We start from the raw sequence: 15638 nt of genomic DNA on the forward strand, positions 1-15638 counted from the left end.
TTCTGTCCCATTTCATGGCTCCTGACCTGAGACAGAAACTTTGAAATACCTCTTATCAACAGGCTTGGAATTGAAGATGGACTGAGCCATAGTCCAACTCCAAAACCAGCTCTCCACATTTATAAAGAAGTGTTCAATAAAACATATAAATATATATATATATATATATATATATATATATATATATATATATATATATATATATATATATGAAATCAATACTTACGATATGTATAGAATTTTATTGTTGATGTTTAATGGGTCGTAACTATTTTCCATCCATCAGTAATTAAATATTCAGGGTCCCTCAAATTCTTTGGAGATGAATATTTTCCTGTGGAGATAAGAAAAGAACCCTGCCCCCATCCTATTAGTAATCCTTACCATCTGTACGTCGGTCATCCTTGTGAATGAATTGTTATTTATCTTTTCCAAGTGACTTCCCTTCCTCAAACCGAACCTTTATTAATTTTGACGGTATCCATAATTTTTCCTCACCTGTGGAGATAAGAGCAAAACCCCTTCCCCAACGCAGCACATCTCCTGGCTTCCATTGTGAGGTCAGTACATCCTTGAAATAAACTGGTTGATTTAGTTCAGCAGACTTTTCCATTATCCAATGTCTTTCTGCAGCCGTCGTTCCCTTCTCGTTAGCGTTGAGAAAATTCAAGGTTAACAAAGCATTATGTAACCTATTTCTAGGGGTGTTTTCCACTCCTTTCTGTTTGTTCAACATATCCTTTATAGTTCGATTTGATCTTTCTATGACTGCTTGACCTGTAGGATTGTATGGTATACCTGTAACATGCTTGATATTGTAATGATCAAAAAACCGTTTCATCTTCCTAGAGACATAAGCAGGACCATTATCTGTCTTTATTTGTGTAGGTATACCCATGATAGCCATGACTTCTAATAAATGAGTGATTACTGAATCAGCTTTTTCTGAACTTAAAGCAGTTGCCCACTGAAAGCATGAAAAAGTGTCGATGGTGTGATGAACATACTTCAATTTGCCAAATTCTGCAAAGTGGAACACATCCATCTGCCAGATTTCATTTCTATGAGTGCCCTTTGGATTAACTCCTGCTGGCAGTGGCGTTTGGTTATAGAAAGAGCAGGTAGGGCATTTCTTCACAATCTCCTTAGCTTGTTGCCATGTAATAGAAAACTCTTTCTTCAAAACTTTGCTATTAACATGATGTTTTTTATGAAATTCAGAGGCTTGAAGCACACTACCAATCAATAATTGATCAATTTCTGCATTACCTTGTGCTAGAGGACCTGGCAGACCCGTATGGGATCGGATGTGTGTTATGTACATAGGGCAAAGCCGGTTCCTTACAGGATGGGAGTCAGACATCAGTACCATACTGGTATTTGGCGGTTTGATGGGTGTGTGGGGTCTTTGCCAGACTCCTCCTAGCATCATGGATTCCCTACTTTACTGATATTATGGAGTTGGGTGCATTCATCATATGTGTGCATGTCACACACTAGTGGGCATCATATGTACATGTTTATCCTGTGTGTGGGTGAGTGTGTTCATGAGTTTTATAGTCCAAGTACTACAGAACATGATCAATGAAAGGGAACACTGTTTTCCAGATATGGCAGGGCAATTATTTAAATGAACTGACAAGGGTTGGATGGCATGGATAAGACCTATGAGAGTTCAAGGCATACCGAATCCAGGCATGACAAAGTAGGTGGCAGACAGAATTCTGGCAAAACTAAGTAGGTAGCTTGATGTCCAACTTACTGGAGAAGAGCAACTGAGCGGAGACACTTTTCACTAAGCAACATGCTCTAGTGGAGATCAAACATCGTTTGACTTACAGCCAGTACAAATTAACCCTTTCATCAAATGAAACCTAATTTTCTCTGATTTTGAGTATACATTTGTGTCCCTTCCTGATTAATCTACTCTTTATCCTCTTAAGTCCATATACCTCACGCTGATATCGGTCACATCTTTCCATTTGACATGGTTTTCCCTCAAGCTTCATACCGCCCCGAGATCATACAACTTTTTGTCCCCTCTCCACTGCTTCCTTGACAGCCATCTTGTCCTTTACCACACCACGCATCCCCAGTCCTTTACTCTCCAAGGGGAAAAGACCATAAATCCTGCTTTGTTTTGAGGCATGTATTTCTGTGATGCCCCATCCACCAAACACAATCCATCATTGACCAAATAACACAACATGTTAACAAATTTTTATTCTTTGAGAAAGAATAATCCATTGGAAAAGATACCAGGATTCATAGAAGACCTGAGGTATCTCTGAAAAAACACATTCCCAAAGAGAGCATTAAGTCTGCCCCTCAAAATTTGAGAATTTCACTTTAACAGATCTTCACCAAATCATAGACATAGATATGGAAGTCATTATCAAACTTGATGAAATACACAGAAGGTTTGTTGGGAACTTGGCAAATAATTTTACCTATCTCTTGGGTTCAATCTTTTTTGTTGTACTGCACTCTTTTGCCCTCCAAGGAATCCCTGCCTAATTCCAAAGTCACCTCTACTGGAGGACATTCAGGCGTGATGTGGAGGTTGCCTTCAATGGAATCATCATGATGGTGGTAAAGGTACAGGACCGGATCATTCTCGTTGACAATGTAGAAACAGGTCGTTATGGTCTGCACCTCATCTGGGACCACGCCACTTCACTCTTCCTTAGAGCCTGGCATGATGTGGAGGTTGCCTTCCAGGTAGTCATCCAGGAGGTGGTAAATGTACAAGACCGGATCTTTCTTGTAGGTAATATAAAACCAGGTCTTCATGATTGGCACCTCTTCTAGGACCATCCCGTTCCAGTCATTCTTAGAGCCATTTGTGCCCATGAATGTATGTTTCACTGCTCTGCCAACTATGGTGTTTGAGAGATGAGTGTCTGTCACCTGAGGAAATGGCACATTGTTAGGCAGGATCTTCAGGTTTAAAATCCTTTCATCACTATGAAGCTCCAAGCCATAGACACAATCAATCCCATCATATTTCAACAAATAGAGAGAGGGATATGTTGGCAGTTGATCTAGAATGATGGCTTTCCAATGGGTGACTGGTTCATTGGCTTCCTTCCAGCCATGAGAAATTCTGCGGCCAACAATATTCTCCAGGGCCTCAAAAGGCTTACTAAGTTTTTGCTTCTGGAGCGATGGCCCATTCTTCTTCTGGAGATGTGGCATGCAACTCATACTAAGAGGCATCTTCATCATGGCGGGAGACTTTCTGAGATAGGCCACAGCACTCCTGTTCCACTGTCTCTTGGCTCTGTTTCTGTGCTTGGGCTTCATAGCTGCCAATCTCTGCATAGGAAGAACTCTTCAGTTTAAATCAGACACAAAGTGGTTTCCTCCACCATAAGTGCCTGCAAGGATAAGAAGGTGAGGATGTGAGGTCAAGGCTCTTTTTAGGAATAACTTTGGAGCAGGTGAAAAAGGCAGGGCTGAATAGATTTGCATACCTAAATGGAATATGTTCTTAAGAAATTAATAGGAAAATTATCAAACTCTTGTCTACAGCTCAGTATATGTGTATCAGAGACATATTCCTGCTGCAAAATGCAATTGACCTCTACTGAGAAACCTACTTCCTGACTTACTATATCAATGAGAGAGGAAGCTATGCCTATACCTAAAGTGAGAAAGAAATATCTGAACAGATGGCAAAGAATTCAAAGAACAGCCACTCCTCTCCTTACCACTCAAGCCACTGGTTAGTTGGCTAATCTATAACCACCTGCCCAAGGTCATGGCACTCCAGTCCACTGGCTCTCTCTATTGTGTCTCCTGATCCAGATCCAGGTTGATTACATAAAGATATTCTGTATCTTCATTAGAGAAGTGAGTACTGTGAGTCAAACTGCCAAAAGAATGAAACATTAATCTGTGCAACAGCACCTATTAGAAATAATTTATCTTTAAAAACACATATGGACAAAGAGGATCTTTGCCATTTAAGTGGACGGAGGAAATGGACATATTTAGCAAAGATAGAGTGGAGAGAATACCTGACATTAACCGTCCCCCAGCTATCAAATATAGGAGCTGTTAACGACATAAATTTTGGACCCAGAGCAGATTTGAAAGAAACCTTTCTTTGACTACAGAGGTCCTAGTTGCTTCCTAAACATATTTACCAAAAGAAAATATCTTGGCTCTCTAGATTCCAACTTCTGGAAATTTGGTTGAACAGTTGTGGAGCCCAAGAGCTGAACTGACCTCCTCAGTAAGATAGTAAGCCCACCTTCACAGAAGACTAGTGCTTCATGTGGAACAGAGTTGCCACCCCCAACCAAAGCTTTGTGACATCATCAAGGCTCTACTTATGTCATAAAACTCCTCCTAGCCAGGTTTCTTCCCTACTAACCCCCAGAAATATCCAGCATACAGGTCCTAAAATGCTGCTCATACAGCCCCATGAAGACCCAAAATAAAAACCCCAATCTTCTTCCCAATTACTTGAGTCATATTTTCCAAGTAACTCAACCGCTTTATGTGTTTTTTTTTTTTCTGTAAAATAATTTTTGGTCTGAATCAACAACTCACATGAATGCTTTTTTTTTCCTAGCTCCAATGTCCTCATTGGTTATTTTCTATTGATTTTTCCATTACTTCATAATAATAATTATCAAACTTTCCACTTCTCTTCCTCCTCCCACATTCTTCTTGCTCCGCAAATAAACCTCTCCACTCAAACACCAGTCCAAATAGAGGGCAGGGTACTTTGAGCTGTGGGAAGTCCAAGCCCACCCTTCATCCATCCAGATTTAGCAAGGTATGCATCCACAAAAAAATATGATCACAAAAAGCCAGTGTGTGATATGCAGACAATTGCAAGTGCCATTATCTTTGGCTTCTCCGTCTGCCCCAATTGTCAGCCACATTCAGAGCTTCCAGTTTGATCCCATGTTCTTTCATTCCCAGGTCACTGGATTAGTTGAAATCCCCTTAGTTCAGGCACAGTGTCTCATAGTGTGGACCAAGCCCTTATATTCCTGACATCCTTGCGCTTTTTCTCCATCGATCTGCTCTTCCACTGGAGCTTGGAAGCTCCATCTAGTTTTCTGATTTTGACCCTGACTTGATCTCCATCATTTGCCAAACAAAAGTTCCATGGTGGTTTTCAAGATAGTCAGTCATCAGTCTGACTATGGGACAAGGCACACATAGTTCCTAGGGACATGTCACAGTGCGGTCAACTTCTCCTCCCTGCTTAAGTACCTAGAGAGGGTCACCCTATGGCCTTCTGAGAACCACTCGAGAGATATCGATCTTGGCATCCCCAGAATGGCCTCATAAATTGAGATATCATCAGTGTATGTGCATTAACTTGTGTGTGTTTGTGTGTGTGTATTTAAATCACAATAACAAATGGATTGTAATATTGAAGTTTCTTCTCATCTTGAGAAGAATATTTGCTACAGAAACACTCTCAAAGTAATAGTGAGAGTGTACACTATCTAAGAAAGGAGAAATAACTGGAGGAATCCCCCATGAGTTAGGCTCAGTGTCCCAGGAATTACGCCCAAGGAAAGTCAATGAACTCAGTGATGGAAGATAAAACCCAGCCTAAATAAAACCCTAAATCATTTAGGTGGAACATGAGATACTCTTACAACAGTTACAAGAGGTCTAAAATGCCTGGACTGGAACATAAGGGGAACACAATGACGTGGAGCTGAGAGTGCATGGCAAAACTGATTGGATCTGGCAAAAATTATGTAAGCATACCAAGGAAACCACCAGTGGGACAAAACCCTAAGAAATCTGTATGACAACATATCATGTTGAACATAATGAGATTTATAGACAAAGGAAAGATCTTAATTATGTCACTGTCACACAGGTGATGATGAACCAGTCCCATCGTAGAGTGACTCCCTGCTGTGTTTAAGATAACCTGTCAATTCTGTCTAGTCAGTTACAAGGAAATTTGCATTAATTGCACAGATTAACTATCAACATCATTTACTGCACAATCAAAGGCAAGGCAAAGAAATCATTGACATGTTGTTGAATGCTGATGATGTTATTGGGAGTTTTGATGGGTTTTTTTCTTAAAGGGAAATCATCGGTGACTCTCATGCATGAAGCAGATCCTTTCTCTGTGATGTTTCCTGAATAGCCACTGAGATATCAGCCCATTGAGTTGTGGTCTCTCTCTCTTTTAAAAAGCATCTTATAACTTCAGCTTGATCTCTTGCTTGAGCTTCCCTTCTGGCTACTAGGCTCCTTTTCTGATCCTGCAGAGGGCTTTTGTCAGGGATTGTGATCTCTAAGTTTTTCCCCTTTCAAGAACTAATCATTCTATTAATCACAATTCTTAACTGCTGTGGGAGTTTGTTTGTGACTTATGCCTTCACATGTGATACAAGCGACCTGTGTGTATAGGGTCTTCTCTCTGTTCATGTGGGGAAGGCATGGCAGCAGGAGTAGATGGCTGCTCATTCTCAGTAAGGAAATCAGTAAACAGTGGGCACCAAGTACAAGGATGTCCTGAAATATTAAGTCTTGTCCTTTCAAGGCCCCAAAGCCTCCTGCTAGGTTCAGGGTCACGACAATCTCCAAAACCCACCGAGCATGAAGTATTCAGAACCAGAAGCCTGTGTGTGCCATATCACATAAATTCATCGTGAGTACACCATTCTGTTTTTTTTTTTAATTCTAAATTATTTTGTCCCATCAGAACGATCTATATTACCAATTAACCAAATTTGCTGCATCTTTGGTGTCCTAGAATTGCTTTAAATTGTTGCTGGGACAGTCTTACAAACCTTCCTGTGCTGTTATGAGACCTTAAGGGGACAGCACTTATTTCAGAAATCTAAGGCAGTTGGGTTCAATCCTATGGTTAGCTGTTAGCTAGACACTGGAAGGATGGATTTGACTAAGAAAGGGAGACAGCATACATGGAGGCAGGTAACCTTTCCTTTGCAAAATGACCCATTTTGAGGCCTTACTTCAGGCTCTTCTCTTCTCCTAATCTTGGTTTCTTTATTAGTTTAGGAGAAGAATTAAAACTCCATTTACAGTATCTGTGAACCTGAATGAGTTAAGTATGTGTGACCAACTTGATGTCTGCCTGTCTGTCAACAGGGCCAGAGTTCAGGGGCATCTGATGCATAGCACAGGAATGTCAGCCATCAATCTCTGGTCCACCTAACTCTACAGCATTAGAGTTGTCATGGTTGCTCATCTGATCTCCCTCATATGATCTCCATCCACAGAGATGTCAGAAAAATCCTCCCCTGAGAGTGCAAGTTCTTTACAAATAAAAGATTTTACAACAGAAAACACATGGGAGATTTATATGGGCAAGCTGTTGAAAGGATAAAGTGACAGAAGAAGTTTATTGATTAATTATGAAAGAATCCGCTTCAGCTGAATGGTTAGAACATAGGTAGGTGGAGTAAACAAAATAGAATGCCGGGAGGAAGAGGTAGTGAGCTCAGAGAAGCCATGCTCCCCTCTCCCCGGCAGATGCCATAGCTCTGCTCTCTGAGGCAGATGTCGATGCAGCCAGCCACCATGTCAGACATGCTGAATTTTTCCTGGTAAGTGCACCTCATAATACTACACTGATTATTAGAAATGGGTTAAAATGCTGAATCTAATTGGCCAGCAGTGTTTAAAAGAATACAGTTTTTGTGTATTTATTTCAGGCATAACCTTCATGCGGCCGTGGTGCTGGGGACACAGCCTCGCTGCTCAAATAACTACAGAATGGCTTGCAGCCTTGTGGACAACTGAATCCACTGAAAGCCTGAGAAAGCTTGGGAAAGAGTAAAGCATGTTTTCTTGGTAGCAGCGATTTCTCGGTCTGCTCTGCTTGCTAGAAGAAAGCAAGGGCTCTCATCTAAAAGATGCTTGCTGACTCAGCTTCAGCTGCAAAACCCTGCAGCCCTTAAGAGGTCCTGCCACAAAACATTTAAATGGTGTTGATAAAAGCCAACTGAATGCTTGTATGTTTTCAGCAGTAGCAGGAAAACAAACTGTGTTCTTTTAAAATGCCGGCTTTCTGGGCCATTCTGCCTGGGCAAACTCTGACTGTTTGAGGAAGGAGGGCCAGCTACAGAAAGAGGGCTTGAGTGTTGTCTATTGCAGCCTCTTTGATGGCAAGGACCTTGAAACACTGTAGACTTGTGGCACTGAATGCGGCTCTGTTCGGGACCTCAGCCACAAAATTGGAATGGCAGAAAGCTAAGGATTGGGCTACATCTGGCCAGCAAAGCCACGGCTTTAGTCCTACTGAGATTGCTTGGTAAATGAAAGACTCATGTGGTCAGAAAAACAGAGAGAGAAATAGAGTAAAGAGAGATTCAAAGACAAAGGAAATTTTTAACTGATTTACAGTGTGTTAAAAATATGTGCAGGCTAAAATTTGAAGTTCTTAAAGTTAAAAAAAGGAAGAGAGTTGTTGGGTGTGGTAGTACACACCTGTAAACCCAACACATGGGAGGCAGAGGGAGATTGACCTCTGTACCTTCAAGGTGAGGTAGCACACGCCTTTAATCCCAGTGCCTTGAAGGCAGAGACAAACAGATCTTTGTGAGTTCAATGTGTAGTAGCATACACCTTTAATCCCAATGCCTGAAAGGCAGAGAGAGGCAGATCTCTGAGACTTCAAGGACAGACAGGTATACAGAGTTATTCCAGGTCAAAGATACAGAGAACCTGTCTCAAAAGGCAAAAAATAAAAAGTAAAAGTAAACAAAATAGAGGTTAAATTGAAGCGCACAAAGATGGAAAATTCACAGCGAATTTTGATATTGTATGCTATTATGCTCTTTTTGAATCATTTGAATTTTGAGGCAGTAGCAATAGCTGCTAAAAGATGTTTCTTTATAAAAGCTGCTGAAATAATCCAACACAGATATTTTGAAAATGCCTTGACTTTGAAATTAGGATCTAAGGACATGATGCTTTGGAAAGGAGTTTCTATTTTGTTTTCACAGAGGGTGATAGTCTGTGGATGCCTCTATCCTAATATGGTAGGATGGACCACGCGCTACTTAAGGTTACCCTGAACACCTTTAAAAAATTGCTTCGCTCAACTGCCAACTGAGATAAATCAATAATGATGCCACCATTCAGCAGGAAGCATTTTGGAGAGAAAAAACTGCACCCACGTTCCCAAATATGGCTTATAAACGTTCTTTTACATTTAAAGAGTAATGTGATATAGATATGAATATTTGCATAAGTATAGATTTTGCTTTACTGATAGAGATTTTACGTCAATTGTGTTATATGTATATGCATTTTTAATCTTAATTAAGGTATTGTGATTGTGTAGTTCATTTAAAAATATAATGTATATAGGTTATTAATGGATAATCATTAATAATAGTCAAGTTTGTAGTCATGTTAGTTAGATTTTCTAGCTACATAGATATATATATTTCAGTTAGATAGGCATTATTCATATCGCTCTAGACTACAAAATAGGCTATTTAATGTTTTAGTACCTTAGGGTTTTTCATGACAGTGAGACACTCTACACTTGGCAGCACATATCTACTTCAGGAAGAAGATGGGCATCACAGAGGATCCTTATGGAGTTTGATAGCCATTTAGGGAAGAAACTGCTCTTGCCTGGATTGTTGCATAAACTGTACACAGAAAACACTCAGAGAGAGGACTACTGAAATTGCCTAAAGGTGAGATGATCTTTTCATGTTCCTGATTCAGGAAAGGGTCAGCAAAACATTCTTCAAGACAAACAGATAGTGACTGCCTTTGAAATTTCCTGCTTCATGGAAATGTCTGCTGGAAACTATGGGCCTGTAGGCTGAGGATGGAAACACCAACGGTACAGAGGAACTTTGGGTGACTGTCCAGGCAGCGAGATGTCTCTGTCCTTTCTAGAGTTTGAAAATGGCTTACTTTTTGTTTGCTTAGGTAATACTGTATTATTCTGGAGTCTCTGATGGAGTTGAAGCAGAGATAGATAGTTATAGTTTTCCATTGTTATGATAAAAGATAAAATAGATATAAATATTGTAACTGTAATTCTTGCTTGATAACTGTTTTGTTATATGTAATTGTGCTATGTTAAAAATAAAGATTCCGTTCTTGTTTAAACAGAAAAAGGAGTAATGATGGAGTATAGGTCATTGGTTAATTAAATAAAGAAACTGTTTGGCCTGAAAGGTTAGAACATAGGTGGGTGGAATAAACATAAGAGAATGCTGGGAGGAATAGAAATTGAGCTTAGAGATGCCATGCACCTCTCCCATGGGCAGAAATGGTAGCTCTGAACTCTGAGGCAGATGGCGATACAGCCAGCCACCAGGTCAGACATGCTAAATCTTTCCTTCTAAGCGCACCTCGTGCTGCAACATACATTATTAGACATGGGTTAAGAGGCTGAAAATAATGGGGCAGGCAGTGTTGAAATGAATAGTTTTGTGTTGTTATTTCGGAGCATAACCTTACAAGGCGGCCCCATGTGGATGCAGCCGTGCTGCACAAATTTCTACAATCAAGGGGGAAATGGAAGAAGGGAAGAAAGAAGAGAGAGAGACAGGGAAGAATGGATGAATTCAATCATTCCTTGGAAAAATGAGTGAACCAATGAATGAGGAGACCTAGTAGGAAAAAATGTGCTGCATTCCCTCAGAGAGTCAGGTCAAATTAAGGATTGACAAGGTTTTCCACTAAGGAGGAGGCTTATTCCATTTTTCCTTCTTTGTGCTCCAGGCCCACCCACAAGAGTGATGATGAGGACAGGGAGAAGAAGAGGAGAGGGTGTACCAGAATTCCTTGGTACAATTTCTCACCCAAATTGTAGCCAAATCACCTGACCTGGGACAGCTGATCTACATGCTGGACCCTAACTCCCAGTTTGACAACTCTAACATTTTAACCAAGTTTGTGAAGATGAAGGAACCAAAAATAGCCCAGTTACAGGATGGCAGGTTCCTTCCAGGATGGGAGTCAGACATCAGTACCATACTGGTATTTGGCGGTTTGATGGGTGTGTGGGGTCTTTGCCAGACTCCACCTAGCATCATGGATTCCCTACTTTACTGATATTATGGAGTTCGGTGCATTCATCATATGTGTGCATGTCACACACTAGTGGGCATCATATGTACATGTTTATCCTGTGTGTGGGTGAGTGTGTTCATGAGTTTTATAGCCCAAGTACTACAGAACATGATCAATGAAAGGGAACACTGTTTTCCAGATATGGCAGGGCAATTATTTAAATGAACTGACAAGGGTTGGATGGCATGGATAAGACCTATGAGAGTTCAAGGCATACCGAATCCAGGTATGACAAAGTAGGTGGCAGACAGAATTCTGGCAAAACTAAGTAGGTAGCTTGATGTCCAACTTGCTGGAGAAGAGCAACTGAGCGGAGACACTTTTCACTAAGCAACATGCTCTAGTGGAGATCAAACATCCTTTGACTTACAGCCAGTACGAATTAAACCATTCATCAAATGAAACCTAATTTTCTCTGATTTTGAGTATACATTTGTGTCCCTTCCTGATTAATCTACTCTTTATCCTCTTAAGTCCCAATACCTCTCGCTGATAGCGGTCACATCTTTCCATTTGACATGGTTTTCCCTCAAGCTTCATACCGCCCCGAGATCATACAACTTTTTGTCCCCTCTCCACTGCTTCCTTGACAGCCATCTTGTCCTTTACCACACCACGCATCCCCAGTCCTTTACTCTCCAAGGGGAAAAGACCATAAATCCTGCTTTGTTTTGAGGCATGTATTTCTGTGATGCCCCATCCACCAAACACAATCCATCATTGACCAAATAACAAAACATGTTAACAAATTTTTATTCTTTGAGAAAGAATAATCCATTGGAAAAGATACCAGGATTCATAGAAGACCTGAGGTATCTCTGAAAAAACACATTCCCAAAGAGAGAATTAAGTCTGCCCCTCAAAATTTGAGAATTTCACTTTAACAGATCTTCACCAAATCATAGACATAGATATGGAAGTCATTATCAAACTTGATGAAATACACAGAAGGTTTGTTGGGAACTTGGCAAATAATTTTACCTATCTCTTGGCTTCCATCTTTTTTGTTGTACTGCACTCTTTTGCCCTCCAAGGAATCCCTGCCTAATTCCAAAGTCACCTCTACTGGAGGACATTCAGGCGTGATGTGGAGGTTGCCTTCAATGGAATCATCATGATGGTGGTAAAGGTACAGGACCGGATCATTCTCGTTGACAATGTAGAAACAGGTCGTTATGGTCTGCACCTCATCTGGGACCATGCCACTCCACTCTTCCTTAGAGCCTGGCATGATGTGGAGGTTGCCTTCCAGGTAGTCATCCAGGAGGTGGTAAATGTACAAGACCGGATCTTTCTTGTAGGTAATATAAAACCAGGTCTTCATGATTGGCACCTCTTCTAGGACCATCCCGTTCCAGTCATTCTTAGAGCCATTTGTGCCCATGAATGTATGTTTCACTGCTCTGCCAACTATGGTGTTTGAGAGATGAGTGTCTGTCACCTGAGGAAATGGCACATTATTAGGCAGGATCTTCAGGTTTAAAATCCTTTCATCACTATGAAGCTCCAAGCCATAGACACAATCAATCCCATCATATTTCAACAAATAGAGAGAGGGATATGTTGGTAGTTGATCTAGAATGATGGCTTTCCAATGGGTGACTGGTTCATTGGCTTCCTTCCAGCCATGAGAAATTCTGCGGCCAACAATATTCTCCAGGGCCTCAAAAGGCTTACTAAGTTTTTGCTTCTGGAGCGATGGCCCATTCTTCTTCTGGAGATGTGGCATGCCACTCATACTGAGAGGCATCTTCATCATGGCGGGAGACTTTCTGAGATAGGCCACAGCACTCCTGTTCCACTGTCTCTTGGCTCTGTTTCTGTGCTTGGGCTTCATAGCTGCCAATCTCTGCATAGGAAGAACTCTTCAGTTTAAATGAGACACAAAGTGGTTTCCTCCACCATAAGTGCCTGCAAGGATAAGAAGGTGAGGATGTGAGGTCAAGGCTCTTTTTAGGAATAACTTTGGAGCAGGTGAAAAAGGCAGGGCTGAATAGATTTGGGTACCTAAATGTAATATGTTCTTAAGAAATTAATAGGAAAATTATCAAACTCATGTCTACTGCTCAGTATATGTGTATCAGAGACATATTCCTGCTGCAAAATGCAATTGACCTCTACTGAGAAACCTACTTCCTGACTTACTATATCAATGAGAGAGGAAGCTATGCCTATACCTAAAGTGAGAAAGAAATGATGTGGGAGTGTCATAACAATCTGTTGATTTCATTGGCTAAGCAATAAAGAAACTGCTAGGCCCATTGGATAGGCCCATCTTAGGTGGGTGGAGTAAACAGAACAGAACACTGGGAGGAAGAGGAAGTGAGGTCAGACTCCGCAGCTCTCCTCTCCAGAGCAGACGCAAGAGAGACGCCATGCTACCTGCTCCAGGGAAGACACACGCTATGAAGCTCCGACCCAGGATGTACCAAGGCTAGAATCTTCCCGGTAAGCGCACCTAGGGGCGCTATACAGATGATTAGAAATGGGCTAAATTAATATGTGAGAATTAGCCAGTAAGGGCTAGAGCTAAGGGCCAAAGCAATGTTTAAATGAATACAGTGTCTGTGTAATTATTTCGGGGCATAAGCTAGCCGAGCCAGGCGGCTGGGGTGTTGGGGATGCAGCCCCGCCGCTGCTCCTTATTACTACAAATGATGCCCAGTCGTGTGGCTAACTGAACCCACTGAAAGCCTGAGAAAGCTTGGGAAAGTGTGAAGCATGTTTTCTTGATTATGGCAATTTCTCGGGTCTACTCTGCTTGCCAGAGGCAAGCAAGCGCCTCATCTAAGAGAGGCTTCCTGACTCAGCTTTAGCTGCAAAGCCTGCAGCTCATTAAGAGGTCCTGCCACGAAACACTTAAACGGTGTTGACGAAAAGCTGAACACATGCTTTTCGGTTTTCAGCCGTAGCAGGAAAAAAGCTGTGCCGTTTAAAAATGCCGGCTTTCTGGTCCATCCTGCCAGGGCAAACTCTGACTGTTTGAGGCAGGAGGGCCAGCTACCGAGAGAGGACTTGAGTGTTATCTGTTGTAGCTCGCTGGCTGGCAGGGACCTTGAAATGCTTATAAACATGGCTACAGCCAGTACCTCAGCCATGAGGCTGGAAAGCTAAGGAATGGGCTACATCTAGCCGGCAAACCCACGCCTTTAGTCCTACCGAGATTGCTTGGTAAATTAAGGACTCATGTGATCAGAAAAAGAGAGATATACAGTAAAGAGAGATTCAAAGACAAAGAAAAATTTTAAATGATTTACAGTGTTAAAATATATGCAGACTAAAAGTTAAAATTCTTAAAGTAAACCTCTGTGACTTCAAGGTGTGATAGCACACTCCTTTAATCCCAGTGCCTAAAAGGCAGAGACAAACAGATCTCTGTGAGTTCAAGGTGTAGTAGTGTACGCCTTTAATCCCAATGCCTGGGAGGCAGAGACAGGCGGATCTCCGAGAGTTCAAAGACAGCCTGGTCTACAGATATACGCTCAAAAAGCAAAGAGTTAACTTAAGACTGTCACAGCTTAGCTTCTTAAGCGCCTAGAGATTTAAAGGCGCAAATCAAAAGTGCTCCTGGATGGTAAAAAATTGCAGATTCACAATAGGACAGATTCAGACCACTAAATGAGTCACACTGTTGGATGAATGTACGTAGGCTTGGGAAAGAGAAGAAAAAGAATATAGAGAATAAAGTTAATGGTTTTAAAAAAAAGGTAAAGTCTTTAGAGTACAGATAGTTAAGAGATTAAAAGAAATAAAGAAATATAAGCCGCGTAAAGATGAAAAATTCACAGAGAGTCTGGATTCTTTGTATTATTGTGTTTTCTTTAAAATTTTTGAATGTGAAGGAGCTAAGTACAGAGAGACATTTCATTATATGGGATGCCAATTGGAACCAGTACGGATATCATGAGGGTATGATTTCAGAATTTGGATCTAAGGATATGATACTTTGGAAAAGAGATTCTTCTTTTGTTTTCACAGAGGATGAGACTCTATGGATTTATTCTATTCCGATTTGGTATGATGGACCACGTCCTCCTGAAGGGTTGCTGTGAACATCTTCAGAAAATTGCTTTGCTCAACTGCCAACTGAGATGAAACTAGCACACAGGTTATACCATGAAAGACCTAATTAACGACGCCCCCATTCAGCAGGAAGCAGTTTGGAGAGAAAAAATTGCGCCCATGTTCCCAAATATGGTTTATAAATGTTCTTTTACATTTAAAGGGGGATATGATATAGACATGAATAATTTGCATTAGTATAGATTTTGCTTTATTGATAGAGATTTACGGTCAATTTTGTTATATGTATAAATGTTTCTGATGTAACTTTTACTTGATAACTGTTTTGTTATATGTAATTTTGCTATGTTAAAGTTAAAGCCTTACTTTTTTTGTTTAAACAGAAAAAGGGGAAGTGATGTGGGAGTGTCATAACAATCTGTTGATTTCATTGGCTAAGCAATAAAGAAACTGCTAGGACCATTGGATAGGCCCACCCTTAGGTGGGTGGAGTAAACAGAACAGAACACTGGGAGGAAGAGGAAGTGAGGTCAGACTCCGCAGCTCTC

This window comes from Microtus pennsylvanicus, chromosome Y, assembly GCF_037038515.1.
Source record: "Microtus pennsylvanicus isolate mMicPen1 chromosome Y, mMicPen1.hap1, whole genome shotgun sequence".
In the NCBI taxonomy this organism is placed as follows: Eukaryota; Metazoa; Chordata; class Mammalia; order Rodentia; family Cricetidae; genus Microtus; species Microtus pennsylvanicus.